Here is a 12,961-nt window from a genome sequence, read left to right as displayed (position 1 = left end):
CTTTTGTTGATGCCGGAGTAGCTCTTTTTTCTTGGCTTTGGACAAGAAGGCTCGTTGACACAGAAAGCAGTTATACAATATCTAAAAAATATAGGGATATACAATAGGATATAGAATTTTTATTTAGTGTTTTTTTTTTTTTTTTTTTTGATATAAAGTAGTACCAATGGATATAGCTCATGTTACATACTCTGATACAGTAGGTGGCGGTATGCACCTTTAAAAGTCATGGTTGCAATCTGCCAAAAAATGAAAAGAAGAAGAAGAAGAAGAAGGCTCGTTGGTCTAGGGGTATGATTCTCGCTTTGAGATCAGTGAGATAACCCTAATCTTTGTCAGAGGAGACAAAGTCTGTCTCTTTAGTGCAGTGGTTCATAAACCTGTCCTGGAGGCACCCCTACTCTGCACATTTTGATTGTCTGCCTTATTAGACACACCCGAATAAGGTCTTGTGGTCTCTATTAATGAGCTGATGATTTGAAACAGGTGTGTTAGATGAGGGAAACATTAAACATGTTCAGGGCAGGGGTGCTTCCAGGACAGGTTTGAAAACCACTGATTTAGGGAACTGTGCGTAAAATGGCACTGTTTTGCAACCCATTTGCACAGGACGATGCCTGAAATACTTTTTGGCAGCTGTGAGCCCCAAAAAAGCTAACGTGGGAGTGTCGCAGCATTGCGTCAATGCTCAGTCGGTCTCTTTAGGGCAATGGTTTTCAAAACCTTTCCTGGAGGCACCCCTGTCCTGAACATTTTGTATGTCTCCCTTATTAGACACACCCAAATCAGGTCTTGCAGTCTCAACTAAAGAGCTGATGATTTGAAACAGGTGTGTTGAATGAGGGCAAATGCAAAATGTGCAGGGCAGGGATGCGTACAGGACAGGATTGAAAACCACGTTAGTTCATGTTCCTTCTTTTGTTGATGCCGGAGTAGCTCTTTTTTCTTGGCCTTGGACAAGAAGGCTCGTTGGTCTAGGGGTATGATTCTCGCTTTGGGTGCGAGAGGTCCCGGGTTCAAATCCTGGACGAGCCCTTGGTCAGGTTAAAACCTGAAGCTTTCTTCTCTCATTGCGTTCACAAACATTGAGGCAGGATTTTATTCAATCGGGTAGAGAAAGACGGCTAAGCTGGGCCATTTAGCTCAGCTGGTTAGAGCTTGGTGCTAATAACGCCAAGGTCGAGGGTTCGATCCCCGTACTGGCCAGCTGTTTTATTGTCTGGGGGCTCTGCTCTGCTCGTCTCCTCTGACAAATAGTAGGGTGATCTCACTGAAATCCCTGCTTGCTAAGCAGTGTTTGCTGTGGGGCAAAAATAGCTCAGTTGGGAGAGCGGTAGACTGAAGATCTAAAGGTCCCTGGTTCGATCCCGGGTATCGGCAAAATCTCCCGCTCTTTTCCGTTTTTTGAGGCAGGCCAGTGACCAAAAATCATTGGGTTCCAACTTTTCTGTATAACTGCTTCCCCACTGCCACAGAACTATCTGTTTCTCAGTTGGCCAAAACCCAAGCAGTTTCGGTTCCATGGTGTAATGGTCAGTACTCTGGGCTTTGAATCCAGCGATCTGAGTTCAAATCCCGATAGAACCTGTGTGCTTTCTTGCTGCAGGAAAAGATAAAAACAGCACTAGTTTGGCACTGGTGACAGCCTTTGTGGCCCTGTGAGCAATTGCTGCTCCAGTTAAGGTTCCATGGTGTAATGGTTAGCACTCTGGACTCTGAATCCAGTGATCTGAGTTCAAATCTCGGTGGGACCTGTTTTGCAACCAATTTGCGCAGGACCGTGTCTGAAATACTTTTTGGCAGCTTTGAGTCCAAAAAAAATTAACTAACGTAGAGACTGTGGCAGCATTGCATCGGTGCTCAGTCGCTCTTTAGGGCAGTGGTTCTCAAACCTGTCCTGGAGGCACCCCTGCTCTGCACATTTTGATTGTCTGCCTTATTAGACACACCCAAATAAGGTCTTGTGGTCTCTATTAATGAGCTGATGATTTGAAACAGGTGTGTTAGATGAGGGAAACATTAAAAATGTTCAGGGCAGGGGTGCTTCCAGGACAGGTTTGAAAACCACTGATTTAGGGAACTGTGCGTAAAATGGCACTGTTTTGCAACCAATTTGCACAGGACCATGTCTGAAATACTTTTTGGCAGCTGTGAGCCCCAAAAAAGCTAACGTGGGAGTGTCGCAGCATTGCGTCAATGCTCAGTCGGTCTCTTTAGGGCAATGGTTTTCAAACCTTTCCTGGAGGCACCCCTGTCCTGAACATTTTGTATGTCTCCCTTATTAGACACACCCAAATCAAGTCTTGCAGTCTCTACTAAAGAGCTGATGATTTGAAACAGGTGTGTTGGATGAGGGCAAATGCAAAATGTGCAGAGCAGGGATGCGTACAGGACAGGATTGAAAACCACGTTAGTTCATGTTCCTTCTTTTGTTGATGCCAGATTAGCTCTTTTTTCTTGGCCTTGGACTTTTCTTGACCTTGGATTTGCATGTCTCTCTTTGTTAGCACACCTGATTCAGATAATCAGCTCATTAGAAGTGAGCTCCATGCGATTGACATGGTCCCTACACAGTGTTCATTGCTCCCCACTCCCTGAGCAGGGGAAATCCGTCAAAGTTTACTTCACTTTGGAACATTGGTTCACGGATTTGCGCCGCGCAACTTCTTCACACATGGAGAAGTGTGACATCATATACCTCTGTATACCTCTACACACCTCTGTATTACTCACTTTGAATTGAACATATACATACGCTTTGAACTTGAATCACCGAGGGATGCCATGTGATGTCCAGGTGTAGGTCTGGTTAGTACTTGGATGGGAGACCGCCTGGGAATACCAGGTGGTGTAAGCTTTTTGGAAAATGTTCACTTAGTATAGAACAATTTTGCCAAAACATATAGTCAATGGCCGATCTCTGAATATTAGCAGGTTTGGGCCTGGTTAGTACATGGATGGGAGACCGTCTTGAAATACCAGGTGATGTAAGCTTTTTGGAAAATTTTCAATTAGTATAGAACAATTTTGCCAAAACATATAGTCAATGGCCGATCTCTGAATATTAGCAGGTTTGGGCCTGGTTAGTACATGGATGGGAGACTGCCTGGGAATACCAGGTGCTTTAAACTTTGTGGATATTTTTCATGAATTATATAATAATCTTGCAAAAAAAAAAAGAGTCAATGGCTGATCTCTGAATATTAGCAGGTTTGGGCCTTGTTAGTACATGGATGGGAGACTGCCTGGGAATACCAGGTGCTTTAAACTTTTTGGATATTTTTCACGAATTATATAATAATCTTGCAAAAAAAAAAAAATGAGTCAATGCCCGATCTCTGAATCTTAGCAGGTTTAGGTCTGGTTAGTACTTGGATGAGAGACCGCCTAGGAATACCAGGCACTTTAAGCTTTTGGGTTTTCTTTCCTACTTATATAATGTACTGGCGAGTAGATTGGCTGAACTTTAAATAGCCCTCTCTTCGCAGCAGTCTTCCCTTACGGCCATACCAACCTGGCTATGCCTGATCTCGTCTGATCTTGGAAGCTAAGCCGGTTTGGGCCTGGTTAGTACTTGGATGGGAGACCGCCTGGGAATACCAGGTGCTGTAAGCTTTTTGGAAATTTTTCACTTAGTATAGAACAATTTCGCCAAAACATACAGTCAATGGCCGATCTCTGAATATTAGCAGGTCTGGGTCTGGTAAGTACATGGATGCGATACTGCCTGGGAATACTAGGTGCTTTAAACTTTTTGGATATTTTTCACGAATTATATAATAATCTTGCAAAAAAAAAGAGTCAATGCCCGATCTCTGCATATTAGCAGGTTTAGGTCTGGTTAGTACTTGGATGAGAGACCGCCTAGGAATACCAGGCATTTTAAGCTTTTGGGTTTTCTTTCCTACTTATATAATATACTGGCGAGTAGATTGGCTGAACTTTAAATAGCCCTCTCTTCAGAGCAGTCTTCGCTTATGGCCATACCAACCTGAGGACGCTATAGTGCAACAAAGGAAGTAGTGTGGCAGCAATTCAGAGAGAAAGGCTCTCTGCATTTTTGTTTTGTTTTTTGTTTTATTTATGTTTGGAGTGAACAAAATAACAGTTGGAAAGTTTGGTTTTTTGTTTCAATGCTAACCAGCAGCTTTTAAGCTGTCTGGGAGGTATTTATTTTTAGTTTGTTTGACTTTTTTGTTTGTTTTTCTCTTGTGGGGAGAGAGCAATCAAAGAAAATGGAGGAACACAAAAGGAACTGCAAGGATAAAGGCACAGAAATTTGCAGACAACAGGATAAAGGACTGAGAAAAGGTTTGCGAGATGAGAGTGGAAAACATATAATTGAAAATCAAAGAGTATATTTAAAGGAGGCAACCATAACCATTGATGTAGCAGAGGTACAAAATTGAGGAGTAAAAGACATCATTAAATCCATAGCAGAGAAGGTGGGAGAAGGAAAAATCCTTGCTGTAAGACCAAAACAACATGGATTATATGAGGTAACTTTGGAAAAAGAAGAGCTTTGTGATGAACTTCTAAATGGACTGGAAATTAAAGGAATAAAGTGTGAAACTAAAAAGCTACAAGACAGGGAGTATGTGGTCTCCTTTATGCACTTACCAGTCTACCTAGAAGATACGGCCATTCTGGACAAGTTGGAAGGGTGTAGAGTAATCCCCACATCACAAAAAAAGGAGAAGATATTATCCGAGAACGGACATCGAGGATGGAACCAGATTTGTAAAATTCCCAAGAGAAGTGGCCTCATTACCTTACAGTACACGCTTCGAGACCGCAGAAGGAACACAACATTTTAGGATTATACAGTCAACAGGTAAAAACATGCCGATTGTGCATGAGTCCACAGCACATCCTCAAGGACTGTCCAGAGTTTACATGTCACAAGTGCGAGGAACAAGGTCACTATGCAAGGGATTGTACAGCAGTCAAGTTCCCAGATTGTTTTAAAACTATGAACAAATGTGAATGCTGGATGAATACCGGAGAAGAGGAAGAGGAAGAGGAAGAGGAAGAGGAAGAGGAAGAAGAGGAGCAAGAGGAAAATGGGCAGATACTAAAGGAGGCTATGGAAACAAAAGAAAGAAGTGAAAGAGAGGAGCAACAGGAGGCAGCAATGGAGGAAGAGAGGGAGAATGATAAAGAACTGGCAAGTGAAAATGAAGGACAAAAATCTGAAGAAAATGAAAGCATTGACAAAGTAGTATGGACACCAGCGGACAGAGTTACAAATACAAAAGACAAGTTTACTGCATCAGAAAGCAGCCAAAATATGGAAATGACATATGGTATTGGAGTGGGAAGTGATTTGGAGGATCAAAAGAGTGGCAAGGACTTGGGAAGACTCGTAAGAAGAAGGACTTTAAAGGTAAAACCAAATTTAGAATCATCTAAGAAAAGAATTGTTAAAAGGGAAATAAAGAAAAATGTTAATAGATTTGAAGTGTTGAGGATTCTGGAAGAAGAAAAAGAGGAAGAACAAGAAAGTTAACAATGGAGATTCATAAATACTTATTTTCTTATTTTATGGTATTAAGTATTGTTGTTTTTAATGCAAGAGGTTTACTTAACAGGGAAAAATTTGAAATGGTTAAAGAATTGTGTAAAGATGAAGATTTAATAATACTTCAAGAAACAAACTGGAGAAGTGATGTAATGGATGATTTTAAAAAGAGGTGGGCTGGGGAAATATTTTTTAATAATGATGATGGAAGAATGGGAAGAGGGGTTGCTATTTTAATAAGAAAAGGTATAGATGTGAAAGTAAAAGTAATATATGATGATGGGAAAGGAAAATCTATTGCAGTTGAAATAAGACATGAAGATGAATGCTTTGTGATATTCAATTTGCATGCACCAAATGAAGTGAAAGAAAAAAATGATTTTTTTAATGAATTAAGAGGTTTGGTAGAAAAGTGGAAGCAAGTAATGATGGTAGGAAATTTCAATACAGTTTTTTGTAAAAGAGATTTGGCAGACGGGATAGTTTTTAGAGCAGATAGGGGAGAAAAGAACTTAGAACTCTAATGGAAGAAAATAACTTAATGGATGTGTGGAGAGAGAGGAATGAAAAGAAAAGAGAGTTTACCAGAAAACAAATTGTAGGACATTTTTTATGTCAATCACGGATTGATCACATTTTAAGTACAAGAAACTTAGATTATTTTATTGAGGATATATTTTATAAAGATACATTTTTGAGTGATCATAAAATGGTTTCTTTGAAGATAGACTTTAACAAAAAGGAGAGAGGACCTGGAGTATGGGTTTTAAACACAGAGTTTTAAAGAGTGAAAGTTATAAATTGGAAATAGAAAAATTATTAGAAACAGAGAAAGAGGATGGGATGTATGTAGAGGCTAAAAGAATATGGTGGGAGAATATAAAATATGAAATAAAGAAATTTTCAATAAAATATAGTAAAACTGTTCAGAGGGTAAAACGGAAAAAGGAAAAAGAGATAAAGATGGAATTAAGAGAAGAGCAACAAAAGAGAAGTGGAGATATACAAAAAATAATAGTCTTGGAAGAGAAACTAAAGAAAATAGAGGAGGGAAAATGTAAAGGAGCTATGATGAGAAGCAAAGCAAAATACATTGTTGAGGGAGAGAGGTGTACAACATTTTTCTTTAATTTGGAGAAAAGTAAAGGAAAAGCAGAACTAATGAAGGAAATAAAGAGGAAGGATGGTAAAACAGTGAAGGGAACAGAAGAAATCCTAAAAGAAATAAAATGTTACTATGAAGACCTTTTTAGAACAAATAAAATAAATGATGAAGAAAAAAAGTTTTTATTACATCAAATTACTGCCAAGGTAGAAAAAGAAGATAAAAAACTTTGTGAAAAAGAAATAGAAAAAGAAGAGATAATGGGGGCTATAGAACTTTTAAATGGAGGAAAAAGTCCAGGAATAGATGGACTGGTAGGTGAGTTTTAGAAGGCTTTTAAAGATAAAATAAGCACAATTTTAAAAGAAGTATATGATCAGGTTTTTGAGAAAGGTGAATTATATCAGATGATGGGAATGGGGTTAATGAAGATAATATATAAAGGAAAAGGGGATAAAACAGTTTTAAATAATTTTAGACCAATAACTATGCTAAATACAGATTTAAAGATTTTAGCAAAAGTCTTAGCTGATAGGATGAGGAAGGTATTACCTACAATAATAAAGACTAATCAGTCATATGGGGTAAATGGAAGAGACATTGCAGACACAATAAGTAGTATAAGAGATTTAATAGGCTATATGAGAGAAGAAAACAAGTGTGGATACGTAATCAGCCTTGATTTCGAAAAAGCTTTTGACAGAGTGGAACATTTTATTTTCAATTTTAGAACGTTTTGGTTTTGGAATTAATTTTATTAAATGGATAACAATTTTATACAGAGGAGCAATGACAAAAGTGAAATGCAATGGCTTTTTAACAGAACCTTTTAAAATTGCACGTTCAATAAGACAAGGGTGTCCACTATCGGCACAGTTATACTCCTTGGTAGCAGAACCTTTGGGGATGGTAATAAATAAAGAAGAAAGAATACAGGGAATAGTACTGGAGAGGGGAATAGAAGGACAAAAAATATTTCAATAAGCTGATGACACGACAGTAATAGTTAGAGATATTGGAAGTGTGGGAATAGTTATGGAAGAAGTGAGAAGATTTTGTCAAGGCACTGGAGCAAAAATAAATGAAGATAAAACTGTTTGTATGAGATTCGGAAAATCACCAGTTTTAATAGAAAATTTTGCTTTCAAAGAAGTACAAGAAATGAAGATTTTAGGTGTAATTTTAGGAAAAGAGGAAAAAAATACAAGAGATAAGATGTGGGAAGAGATTATAGGAGCAATGGAAAGAAGATTAGTATTTTGGAGATACAGGAATTTAAATCTAAAAGGAAAGATTTTAATTGTAAATGTTTTATTGTTGTCCAAAATATGGTATATTATGTCTGTTTCATCTATGCCTTTTTGGACGGCACAAAGGATAAAAAGATGTATTTTGGATTTTTTATGGGAGAAAAAGCCTGCCAGAATTGCATACAACACGCTAATTGGTCCAGTAGAAGAAGGAGGTTTAGGTCTAGTAGATATTGAGCAAAAGAAAAAAAGTATGAGAGTCAAAACAGTCAAAAAGTATTTGGATGAGGAAAACAAAAGTGAATGGAAAATAACAATGGAACTTTATTTAAACATATGTGGGAATTTGAAGATAGGAAACAATATTTTATGGATGAAATTAAAGAATGGGATGATGCAGAGAATACCAGACTTCTATAAGGAAGTTTTAAGTGCTTGGAGTTCTTTACTCTCAGAAATTGAATTTAAACCACAAGGAAGGGAAATGATTTTAAACCAACCTTTGTTCTTAAATAATCAATCAATCAATCAATCACCTTTATTTATATAGTGCTTTAAACAAAATACATTGCGCCAAAGCACTGAACAACATTCATTTGGAAAACAGTGTCTCAATAATGCAAAATGATAGTTAAAGGCAGTTCATCATTGAATTGAGTTATGTCATCTCTGTTCAGTTGAAATAGTGTCTGTTTTTATTTGCAATCAAGTCAATGATATCGCTGTAGATGAAGTGACCCCAACTAAGCAAGCCAGAGGCGACAGCGGCAAGGAACCGAAACTCCATCGGTGACAGAATGGAGAAAAAAACCTTGGGAGAAACCAGGCTCAGTTGGGGGGCCAGTTCTCCTCTGACCAGACGAAACCAGTAGTTCAATTCCAGGCTGCAGCAAAGTCAGATTGTGCAGAAGAAACATCTGTTTCCTGTGGTCTTGTCCTGGTGCTCCTCTGAGACAAAGTCTTTACAGGGGATCTGTATCTGGGGCTCTAGTTGTCCTGGTCTCCGCTGTCTTTCAGGGCAGTAGAGGTCCTTTCTAAATAAATAAGAATATTGTTTCACAAGGAAAAGAGATTTATTTTAAGAAGTGGATTGAAGTAGGGTTTTTAAAAGTAAGGGATGTGTTATATGAGTATAAAGAAGGGTTTCTACCCATACAAGTGTTGATTGATGCTTTGGAGGAAGCAAAAGAAGAATATAATGAAAACACTCTTAAAAAACAATATGAAGAAGTAAAGAAGGCAATGCCTAAAGAATGGGTTGAGGAGATTCAGAATGAGGAAAAATCTGTAAACAGAATGGATGTGTTTTTGAAAAGAGGGGACAAATTGAAGGTTTTTAATTTATGTACTGTTAAAATGTTTTATCATTTTTTTGTAAATTCTGTTTTTAAAAAACCTATTGCCAACCAATTCTGGTTAAGGCACTTCAATGGAGTTGACGAAGGACTCATTTGGAAGAATATGAGATGGAAGTTTTTAGATACAGATCTTGAATGTTTGGATTATTTCATAAGACAAAATATGATGTTCACTGAAATGAGGCTGTGTAAGATTGGAATGGAACAAGATGCAATATGTAAAGTATGTAAAACAGAAGATGAAGGAATTTTACACCTGTTTTTACTTTGTGAAGGATTGGGTCAATTTTTTGGAGTTTTAAAAAAATTAGTTTGTAATTTAAGAAAAACGACTAAAGAAATTAGCTGGAATATAACTCTTATGTTGGGGTTAAACGATAAATGTCAAAATAAACAAGTTATTAATTTACTCTTAATTCTAGCAAAAAAGGTCATATGGAAGAGGAGAAATATTGCAAAAAACATTTGTGGCTGTATTTTAAATCAGAAATTGAGAATTACATACAAACCCTGTATGTTTTTTTTAAGTGGAAGAATGACATGGAAATGTTTAATAATATTTTTACTAAAGATGTAAGACACATTTTAGGAAAGTATAATGTTGTTTCTCCAGGAAGTCATATTTCTGTATGTTGATTCAAAATTGTTGTATGGAAGATGGAAGTATTGTTGATCCCATAAGTTAAATAAAATATTGGGCCTGGGAATACCAGGTGCTATAAGCTTTTTGGAAATTTTTCACTTAGTATTGAAAAATTTTGCCAAAACATAGAGTCAATGGCCGATCTCTGCATATTAGCAGGTTTGGGCCTTGTTAGTACATGGATGGGAGACTGCCTGGGAATACCAGGTGCTTTAAACTTTTTGGATATTTTTCACGAATTATATAATAATCTTGCAAAAAAAGAGTCAATGCCAGATCTCTGCATATTAGCAGGTTTAGGTCTGGTTAGTACTTGGATGGGAGACCGTCTTGAAATACCAGGTGCTGTAAGCTTTTTGGAAAATTTTCACTTAGTATAGAACAATTTTGCCAAAACATAGAGTCAATGGCAGATCTCTGAATATTAGCAGGTTTGGGCCTGGTTAGTACATGGATGGGAGACTGCCTGGGAATACCAGGTGCTTTAAACTTTGTGGATATTTTTCATGAATTATATAATAATCTTGCAAAAAAAAGAGTCAATGCCCGATCTCTGCATATTAGCAGGTTTAGGTCTGGTTAGTACTTGGATGGGAGACCGCCTTGAAATACCAGGTGCTGTAAGCTTTTTGGAAAATTTTCACTTAGTATAGAACAATTTTGTCAAAACATGGCCGATCTCTGAATATTAGCAGGTTTGGGCCTGGTTAGTACATGGATGGGAGACTGCCTGGGAATACCAGGTGCTTTAAACTTTTTGGATATTTTTCACGAATTATATAATAATCTCGCAAAAAAAAAAAGAGTCAATGCCCGATCTCTGCATATTAGCAGGTTTAGGTCTGGTTAGCACTTGGATGGGAGATAGCCTTGAAATACCAGGTGCTGTAAGCTTTTTGGAAAATTTTCACTTAGCATAGAACAATTTTGCCAAAACACAGCCGATCTCTGAATATTAGCAGGTTTGGGCCTGGTTAGTACATGGATGGGAGACTGCCTGGGAATACCAGGTGCTTTAAACTTTTTGGATATTTTTCACGAATTATATAATAATCTTGCAAAAAAAAAAAAAAAAAAAAAAAAAAAAAAAAAAAAAAAAAAAAAAAAGGAATACCAGGCGCTTTAAGTTTTTGGGTTTTCTTTCCTACTTATATAATGTACTGGCCAGTAGATTGGCTGAACTTTAAATAGCCCTCTCTTCGGAGCAGTCTTCGCTTACGGCCATACCAACCTGGCTATGCCCGATCTCCTTTGATCTCGGAAGCTAAGCAGGTTTGGGCCTGGTTAGTACTTGGATGGGAGACCGCCTGGGAATACCAGGTGCTGTAAGCTTTTTGGAAATTTTTCACTTAGTATAGAACAATTTTGCCAAAACATAGAGTCAATGGCCGATCTCTGCATATTAGCAGGTTTGGGCCTTGTTAGTACATGGATGGGAGACTGCCTGGGAATACCAGGTGCTTTAAACTTTTTGGATATTTTTCACGAATTATATAATAATCTTGCAAAAAAAAAGAGTCAATGCCAGATCTCTGCATATTAGCAGGTTTAGGTCTGGTTAGTACTTGGATGGGAGACCGCCTTGAAATACCAGGTGCTGTAAGCTTTTTGGAAAATTTTCACTTAGTATAGAACAATTTTGCCAAAACATAGAGTTAATGGCCGATCTCTGAATATTAGCAGGTTTGGGCCTGGTTAGTACATGGATGGGAGACTGCCTGTGAATACCAGGTGCTTTAAACTTTTTGGATATTTTTCACGAATTATATAATAATCTTGCAAAAAAAAAGAGTCAATGCCCGATCTCTGCATATTAGCAGGTTTAGGTCTGGTTAGCACTTGGATGGGAGACAGCCTTGAAATACCAGGTGCTGTAAGCTTTTTGGAAAATTTTCACTTAGTATAGAACAATTTTGCCAAAACACAGCCGATCTCTGAATATTAGCAGGTTTGGGCCTGGTTAGTACATGGATGGGAGACTGCCTGGGAATACCAGGTGCTTTAAACTTTTTGGATATTTTTCATGAATTATATAATAATCTTGCAAAAAAAAAAAAAAAGGAATACCAGGCGCTTTAAGTTTTTGGGTTTTCTTTCCTACTTATATAATGTACTGGCCAGTAGATTGGCTGAACTTTAACCCTCTGGAGTCTAAGGGTATTTTTGGGGCCTTGAGAAGTTTTGTCATGCCCTGACATTTGTGCTTTTTTCAGTTTCTTATAAATATCTAAATGGGTAAAGTCTAATATCACTGTAATCAGCACAAACTGGGCTATAATAATATGTGAAAGGCATGCATGTACATGATTGTATTTTTGAGAAAAAAAATGTTATGCATGGTTAGTGAAAAACTAAAAATGTTAAATCACTTGAATAAGGCAATAAAACACATACATAAAATTGGTTGCCGGAAAAGTTGAGAACTGGAGCTTGTAGCCTAGAATTTTTCTTTCTGAATGATGTGAAAATCATCTTGTTTACTCATTCACAGAAAACAATATATTGATTTAAATTTTCTAAAACACTTTTTGTTGGTAAAAGTCATATGCGAGTAGGCGTCAACTATCATGAATATCATTGTGATTTACACCTGAGAAGACAAAGGCCTGCATAATGAGCTGCATAATGAGCCTCCCATTCAACTGTGCCACTCTGAGGGAGGACTTACAAGAAAGAATGTGAGAACAAAATAAAAGTATATAATTTTATGTTTGTAGTTTATTAAGAATATATTTAATTATCCCACAACATAATTTAATATCCACTTGGGGGAGCAGTTAAACAGTTTATTAGGAACAATCAAAGCTGACTTTCAAACAATTTTTTTTGGCATCCTTACTTCAGTCACACAATCCTTCAGAAATCCTTTTAACAATCTTATTTTCTACCAAATAAACCCCATTTATTATCATCATCATTATTATTATTATTATTAATGTTGAAAAGAGCTGATAATATTTTTCAGGTTTTTTTAGGGGGAATAAATCGAAAGAACTGCATTGTTTTTACATTTGTTAGAGTTATCTCTATTTGTCACATTTATATTATTTACATCAAGCTTTTGAATAGTATAGTATTGTATAT

General features: G+C 37.1%; 6 non-coding genes across 6 annotated transcripts; all 6 read left to right on the top strand.

The window, feature by feature from the left end:
* The first annotated feature begins 963 nt into the window (after window positions 1-963).
* trnap-ugg (transfer RNA proline (anticodon UGG)) lies at window positions 964-1,035 on the top strand. The gene has a single exon. It is a non-coding gene; the product is annotated as a tRNA-Pro (tRNA).
* A 97-nt stretch (window positions 1,036-1,132) lies between these two features.
* trnai-aau (transfer RNA isoleucine (anticodon AAU)) lies at window positions 1,133-1,206 on the top strand. Its single transcript has one exon. It is a non-coding gene; the product is annotated as a tRNA-Ile (tRNA).
* Window positions 1,207-1,307: 101 nt separating this feature from the next.
* trnaf-gaa (transfer RNA phenylalanine (anticodon GAA)) lies at window positions 1,308-1,380 on the top strand. The gene has a single exon. It is a non-coding gene; the product is annotated as a tRNA-Phe (tRNA).
* A 302-nt stretch (window positions 1,381-1,682) lies between these two features.
* Window positions 1,683-1,754, top strand: trnaq-cug (transfer RNA glutamine (anticodon CUG)). The gene has a single exon. It is a non-coding gene; the product is annotated as a tRNA-Gln (tRNA).
* Window positions 1,755-3,496: 1,742 nt separating this feature from the next.
* On the top strand, window positions 3,497-3,615 carry LOC113120340 (5S ribosomal RNA). The gene has a single exon (XR_003294613.1). It is a non-coding gene; the product is annotated as a 5S ribosomal RNA (ribosomal RNA).
* Window positions 3,616-11,090: 7,475 nt separating this feature from the next.
* Window positions 11,091-11,209, top strand: LOC113120312 (5S ribosomal RNA). Its single transcript, XR_003294586.1, has one exon. It is a non-coding gene; the product is annotated as a 5S ribosomal RNA (ribosomal RNA).
* Window positions 11,210-12,961: the final 1,752 nt, after the last annotated feature.

The sequence above is a fragment of the Carassius auratus genome, chromosome 19 (assembly GCF_003368295.1).
Source record: "Carassius auratus strain Wakin chromosome 19, ASM336829v1, whole genome shotgun sequence".
In the NCBI taxonomy this organism is placed as follows: Eukaryota; Metazoa; Chordata; class Actinopteri; order Cypriniformes; family Cyprinidae; genus Carassius; species Carassius auratus.
The sequence above is the reverse complement of the archived record's forward strand: the minus strand, read 5'-3'. Positions and strand labels throughout refer to the sequence as shown.